General features: G+C 50.5%; 1 long non-coding RNA gene across 1 annotated transcript; it reads left to right on the top strand.

The window, feature by feature from the left end:
• Nucleotides 1-3,715: 3,715 nt before the first annotated feature.
• On the top strand, nt 3,716-5,242 carry LOC113978454. The gene is made up of 2 exons (XR_003537578.1): nt 3,716-3,825; nt 5,090-5,242. It is a non-coding gene; the product is annotated as an uncharacterized LOC113978454 (long non-coding RNA).
• The last annotated feature ends 2,255 nt before the right edge of the window (nt 5,243-7,497 follow it).

The following is a 7,497-nucleotide window of genomic DNA, read 5'->3' as shown; positions in this document are numbered from 1 at the left end:
GGGGGAGGAGATGAGATGATTGCCTTTCTTTGGGGGTGATGGTGGGAGAGCTCCTGGTGCAGCTCCCGCTCGTTCTCCAAGTGGGATCATGCACTGTCTCCTCTCCAGCTCCAGAGATGTTTCTATTCCTGGCTCCAGGCCCTGTCTCCAGTGTAGGGAATGACAGTGGAACGGATTTCAGTGATAGTGAGTTTGAGTGATGTTTTTATAACACCCTGTGAAGCTGCTCCTGTCTCTGGAGGGTTTTTGAGACATGACACCAGCAGCAATGCATCACCTGTTCCCTCCAGCTAAAGAACTACATTGGGGGGTCTCTGGTCACCCCCATGGACTGAAGGGATTCCCTCCTGGAATTTCTCATGAATCAAGGTCAGATTTTGATTGGAAAATGAGCCTTTTTTGACGTGAGACCCAAAGCTGAGAAGTTGGGTTTGGGAAGCAGATGCAGGGAAGTGAAGTATCTTTGCTCTCACATCTCTCATGAGCTGTATTGGGGCTGATTCCCCAAGTGTCCCCCGGGTTCAGAGCTGACTGAATCCATCATCTGAGGTCCAGACCAGCCATGTCCCAGAGCTCCACCCCAGGAAAAATGGGCTGCTTGGACCTCCCTCCTCCCTGGGGCTCTCTGGGTGTGCAAACACCTCCTGAGGGGCTTCTGCAAATTCCTGCTCTGATAATTGAATTGATCAGGATGTCACTGATTGGTCTCCTGCTGATGAAGTGTTGGCTGAGGCTGGAGCAGTTTCTGATATTCAGAACCCTTCTCAAGCCCAGGCAGCTCCTTTGCCAGCAGGCAGCTTGTACCTGCAGCCCAAAACACCTTGGCTGGGTGAAGGGATGTCAAACCACCCTGAAGATGTGGCAGGACCAGCCACCTCCGTGGAGAAAACAAAAAATATTCCCTGTGGAGCATCATATCTGGGAATCTAAGTGCAGAGTTTCCCAGCTGCAACTCCCAGCCCCCTCCAAGACCCCTCAGAACCAACTTGGACAACTGGTTGACTCCATCTCAGAGGTCTTTTCCAACCTTTTCCAGCTGATTCTGTGACTCTGATCCTGCTTTGTCACAGCTCCTGACTGGGGTGTTTGCATTTATTGCATGGCATAACTGTGCAGGGTGGGGGTCCTGAGAGCCTTTTTGCATGTTTTAGTGCTGGCTGGATTGATCTACAATTAAACATGGTCACACCCATGCTGGGTGTGAGAAATGAGCTCCCCTGGCAGAGCTGGCAGTGGAATTAGGAGCCAGCTCCTGGAAGGCAACAGTGAGCAATGGTTTAATTCTTTTCCTTGTGGAAGAAGTAGGAGTGGAAATGGAAGCTGCTGGGTTTTTTTCCCCAATTATGAATGTTCAAGTTGTTTATGAGGCAAGATGACAACAAACTTCCTTTCCATTTAATGAGCTGAAGAGAACTGGAATTGGGGTGTGAGCCATGAAAACAGGGGTTCTGCACCTGCATTTTAATGGGCTCCAGAACTGTGGGGTTAAAATGTCTTTCCTTGCATTTTTAGAGGTTCGTGGCCTCAGTCTGATCATGCACTTACCTGCATTTTTAGTTTCCCATGAGTACCCAGGGTTTATCCCTGTCCAGCATGACTTGCAACTGCTTTTCAAAGTCCAACAGAATCTGAAAGAGTGTTTAAAGCATTTGGGCTTGGCATGGGGGGCTGGATGGGGGGCTGGATGTGAAGTAAAGATGTAGTTAAGCAGTCAGGTGGACTTAGTCTTGAGAATGGGCTATTACACAGGTTTTACTCCATGTTTTTAGGCAATATGAAGGGTTAAAACTCTGCCTGATTCAAACTTCATAACATCTGTTAAAATGTGACAGCAACAGAACGGAGAAGTTCTTAAGCTTTTTGTCTTCAAAGAGGAACCAACTTTGAAGAATGCTTTGCACAGGGATCGCCAGAAGTGTGACACTTTCTAAATAACAACCTCCTCACGTTTGTTTTTCGTTTTCCAGCCTTGATTTGGGCTGTTGAGCAGTGAAAGGATGAGTCAGTGACTCTCACACCCCCCCTGCCAGCCTTGGCACTGCTCCCACCAGTCTGGGAGAGCCTGGGGCAGGGTGGGCTGCCCCTGGGGGGGAGCAGGGGAGCTTTCCCTGTGGATTCCCCCCCCCCCCCCCCCGTCAGTGCCAGAGGATCAGCCCTGGCGAGCTGGGGATGAGAGATGACTCCGCCAAAAGCTCTGCAAAGGGACTCATTAAGGGGAGCAGTTTTCCTCTGTTTCCATTGCTCACAGCAGCCTAATTGGGAAGCAAAGGCATTTTCACTTGGAGAAGGATTAATTTGAAGTGATAAATGCCCCAGTTTCGGGTTTTCCTTGCCCTGCTGCAGGGACACTGCTCAGCCAGGACAGGGCTCGGGCTGAGCTTCCAAAGCAGCTCTGAGTGATGGGGCATTGAACTCAGCAGGGGCTGAAGAGGCTCCTTGGCTCAGAAATTCACTCCACGAACCCTCAGGACAATTCTCCAGAGCTGCCCAGAAAAGCAGTGTCCTCCCAGAGGGAAAACTGAGCAATATCATGGAATGGTTTGGGTTGGAAGGGACCTTAAAGAGCATCCCATCCCACCCCTGCCATGGGCAGGGACACCTCCCACCAGCCCAGGCTGCTCCAACCTGCCCTTGGACACTTCCAGGGATCCAGGGGCAGCCACAGCTTCTCTGGGCAACCTGGGCCAGGGCCTCCCCACCCTCCCAGCCAGGAATTCCTTCCCAATATCCCATCTCTCCCTGCCCTCTGGCAGTGGGAAGCCATTCCCTGTGTCCTGTCCCTCCAGACTCCTCGTAAATAGTCTCCATCTTTCCTGTAGGGTCCCTTCAGGTCCTGGAAAGCCACAATAGGTCACCCTGGATCCTCCCCTTCTCCAGCCTGTAGGGTTCTGGAGGTGCAGAACAGACACAGAGACACTCCAGCTCTCAGTGTCCTTCAGTGTCCTCTGTTCATGGGGAAGGAAGTGCTGGTCCTGCTCATGGATAAAGGATCCATCTTCTCTGCCCTGTCCCCAGGTGCCACCCCAGTGCTGTCCCCTCTGTTGCTCCCCCAGGATGTGACACAGCTGCACATCTGGAACCAAAGGTGAGCAGCACAGTGTTTCCAGTGTTTCTTTCTGACCTGCAAGATAAAATTCTCAGACATTTTACTACTTCACCATTATCATTCTTCTGTTTTATGAGAAATCTTTATTTGATTTTTTTTTTTGAAATATTCTTTTATGCAGAGAGGGGAAAAAACCTTTTATTACTTTACTGCTTGAGATCAGGATTAATCTTTAAGAAATTGGTGCCCACTTTATGGCCTGTGTCTGATTTATCTGCCTTGTCTTAGAAGAGCACAGTTCACCTGGACACCTCAAAGCTCAGGGATGTGTGGTTGGAACCTATACCTGGAATCACAGAATCAGTGTCCCTTATATAACATAGAAAGGATCTTATATTTTTTGAATATATATATGTGTGTGTATGTATATACATATATGCAGCCCAACTAAATCTGAGTGATCTCACCCATCCCAACCACTTCTGCCTTCTCCCCCACCCAGCTGGAGGGGATCCATGGACTTCCCTTTCCAGTGGAGCTGGATATGGACAAAAAAACCCATTAAAAATATCCTTATTTCTAATAGTGTGTGATGCATTCAGGCTGTGCCCCCAGGCCCGTGTGAGGCAACAAGCAAGGTCACAATTAATCACAATTAACGTGCTGGAACTTCCAATGCTGGAGCAGATCCAGCTATTGCCATGCTGCAGGAGCTGCAAGTGCTGTGCATTTCTTCTCACACCAAACACCTCAGATGCTTCAAATTCCCAGCATTCCAGGTGCTGCACAATTCCTCAGTAACAGCAAAGAATTTCAAGCAGCTTTTGCACAGAGATCAGGTTTGCAGGGAACTGCCTGGGGTAGTGCTTAAAAAAGTGACAGAAAAATCAGCTGAAGAGCAAGGGAGGTAGGGGATGGAATTCCTTCTTTCCCACTTACACCAAGTTTAGTGGAATCACTAAAAGTGACTGAACTGCAGGTTTCTCAAGCTCAGACAGAGGCAGAGCACAAAGATATTCTCAGCTCTCTGAAAGGTTCCCAGGGGGTACCCAAATCAACATTGCTTTTATATGCAAATCCTGGTTATGACTTTAAAAAGTACTGCTGCAGGATGCACATCTGTGATCCAGGGGGGGTTTCCCCCTAACTTCACCATTTTAGTGGGATCTGTAGGTGTGTGAGGGTTCCTGAGGTGGACTGCGCTTGGGTGGGTGTGATGGTGCTGATTCCATCCCTCACCCGAGTCCTTGGACCTTTGCTGAGAACTCAGTGGGACCATTCCATGGTCTAAAATATGGGATTGTTCAGTTAGTTTTTTTCTTCAAGTCTCAGTATGACCATAACCCACCACCTCTGGGGGGTCACTGTGGTCCCAGCGCTGCTGGAGTGAGTTGGCACTAAAAACATACTAAAAATAGGGATATTTGTGGGTGGAGATAAAGATGCCATGCCTGTAGCACTAATCAAAATACTGATAGATGTGGAAACAAAGGCAATCCTTTGGATTTCAGTGGACAGCCTGTGCACTGTGATGCTCCCAGCACAGTGGGACTGCAGCCCCATCCTAGCAGGCCCAAGCTCTCCCTTTAGTCAGAGGAGCACATTTTAGAACTTGTTCTTTTTATATAGGACTATCCTTTCCATAATTGCACGTGTGGAACCTGTGGAACCCCGTGCCCTTGGGCGTCAGAAAGGCTGAGTAGATTTGGAAAAAGAAAATCGGAAAACCCCAGCCCCACGGAGATCGTAAATCCCGGAACAGTTGGGGCTGGAAGGGACCTTAAAACTCATCTCATCCCACCCACCAGGTTGTTCCAAGCCTCATCCAACCTGGCCTTGAACACCCCCAGGGATGGGGCAGCCACAGCTTCTCTGGGCAACCCGTGCCAGTGTTTTACCACCAGACACGTCTGGTTAGTCAGAGCTTTCTAATCCTACACAACTTTCCAAGGAAAAGAGGATTTTTTTGTTGTTGTTTTCTTCTTTCTGACTCTAAACATAAATTTTCTTTCTTCCTTTTTTCCTCTCCCCCTCGGTGAGAAGGCCCTGGAAATGCTGTCTCCTGCAGTTTTCCATATCAACATCATCCCCAATTTCAGACCAATTTGGCTGAAGGAGTGTGTTTGACAGGGAGGTGCAGCTGTAATCTCTCAGGCCTGGCCGGGGATGCCAAATAAATCTATATCTCCCTGACAATTATATCTTCACAAAAGCTTTGGAAAGAACAGCCAAGAAAGCTTGTCAATAAGTTCACTTTGTATTAGAGGAAAGTCCTCTGGAAAGCCCAGGGAGGCAGCGATTCCTGACGGATCCCTGGAGGTGCCAGTTAGAAACAGCTTTTTATGGACAAACTTGGATTTGGGAGGGAATTTTTCCTAACAAAGCCCTGGCTCGAGTCGTTTCACAGCACGTCCATGAGAGCAGATATGAAGTAAATACAATTTTTCCTTGAGTCAAGTAAATTGGCTTAAATGCTCGTGCTGATGGCACAGGAACACTGCACCAAAGGATAATGAGCCAGAGGCTGGGAGAGGGAACAGGGCTCAGCAACAACTCCTGGGAGTGATGCTACAAGGCAAGAGGGAAGTTATTTCCGAAGTCAAATCTGAGATTAATTAGTGTGACGTGGGATCCTGTTCCACAGGAGAGCTGAGGGTCCAATTTTCCCGCTGTTCCGTGTCCGTGGCTCCCCCCCAGCCGGGCTGTCGGGAAGGACAAATGGAGCTTAATTCTCTTTGCTATTTAGGACGTCTATATATAAACCCAGGAATATGGGTTGTGACCCCTGGGGGGGACCTTGGGCCACTCCTCCTCCCCTTGCCCTACTTCTGGTAATTATGTTTTCCGAGTAGGTGCTTATTCATGGAACTCCTCTAAGAGAGAATGTCCGTAAATTCTGGAAAATGTGTTTTCTTCAAGCATTTTTCAGCCTGAGCAGGCAGCTATTACCTGCCAGCAGCATAAAAGTGCAGTTCCAGTGTGTCAAATGCTTTCAGATTTCCCTGCTTTGATCAGGCCCCTGTTTGGGCTGCAGTTTCCTCATCGTCCTCTTGGGAGTTCCCTACGTGGCATTTTTTGATTATTCTCAGCCCCAGCCAAGTTCTTCACGATCTTAAAGCAACTTAAAGCAGGGATTGAGCTGCAGTAACAGGGAGGGAGTTCACCTGGGCAGAGGCACTTAGAGAAACCCCAGCCCTGAGTGCTGCGGAAAACAGACCCAAAGAGGAGCAGGGTCAGTTCAGAGCTGGCAGGAAGGCTGGCAGAGCTGGCAGGAAAGCTGGCAGAGCTGGCAAGGGGGAGCAGCACCATCAGACAGCCTGAGGGGTGGGTAACAGTGAGCAGCAACCACGGCAGGACTCTGAGAACTGTGGCAAGAGCTGAGCTGAGCGGGTGAGGCAGCACGAGCAGGGCTGGGGAGGAGCAGCCTGGGAATGACAGAGGCACCAAAGCCCAGCAGGGAAAGGATGTTTTTGGAGCAGGAAGCAACAGAGCTCCTGGTGGAATGCGAGTCATCGAATCCCGGAATGGTTTGGGTTGGAAGGGACCTTAAATCTCATCTCATTCCACCCCTGCCATGGGCAGGGACACCTTCCACCAGCCCAGGTTGCTCCAACCTGGCCTTGGACACTTCCAGGGATCCAGGGGCAGCCACAGCTGCTCTGGACAACCTGTGCCAGGGCCTCCCCACCCTCCCAGCCAGCAATTCCTTCCCAATATCCCATCTCTCCCTGCCCTCTGGCAGTGGGAAGCCATTCCCTGTGTCCTGTCCCTCCATCCCTTGTCCCCAGTCCCTCTCCAGCTCTCTTGTAATCCCCTTCCATAAACTCCCCCACCAGTGCCAGAGCTGTTGGTCCATCAGAGCAGGTGGGACTCTCCACAGGGCCTTCAATCCCACTGATCCTGAGGGGATGCTCAGGATGCCCGAGGGCTCCTCTGTTGTTGGAAAGAGGGGAGGGAGAAGGGGCCACCCTCTTTTGCTGCCAAGGTGCCTTTCCCTGGGTGCTTCCCTGCCTCTTACTGTGCCTTTTCTCCCAGAGGATGTGCAGTGTGGTCCCACACGGCCCCCCTGGGACAGGAACTCTGTCAGGCTGCTCTGGTTTTCAGATGCATTTCTGAAACATTTCTGCTTTTGGGAGCTCCCCCTGTTCCAGGTTTGTAGCTCCCTGTCTGGGCTATTTTGGGAAGCTGGGGTGGCCACGGGCTGTGTGAGGGATCTGTGTCCCTGGCAGCTGTCAGAGCCTGGCAAAACGAGTGTGGGATGCAGTTATCCCTGTGCTGAGGATGGAGGAGATGCCTGCAGAGGACACCCTCCTGCCTACCTGTGCTCTCACCTGCTGCCCAGAGCTGGGACAAGCTGCAGAGGGCACAGAGCCTGGTCCCTGCATGGGGGGATGTCATGACCTTCACCACAGCACCCAGCAACCCAGGGCTGCTGGAAGTCCTTTGGATGC

Source organism: Neopelma chrysocephalum, unplaced genomic scaffold, assembly GCF_003984885.1.
Source record: "Neopelma chrysocephalum unplaced genomic scaffold, ASM398488v2 Primary Assembly neopelma1_329, whole genome shotgun sequence".
In the NCBI taxonomy this organism is placed as follows: Eukaryota; Metazoa; Chordata; class Aves; order Passeriformes; family Pipridae; genus Neopelma; species Neopelma chrysocephalum.
Note: the sequence above shows the minus strand (reverse complement) of the source record. Positions and strands in the feature narration are given on the sequence as shown.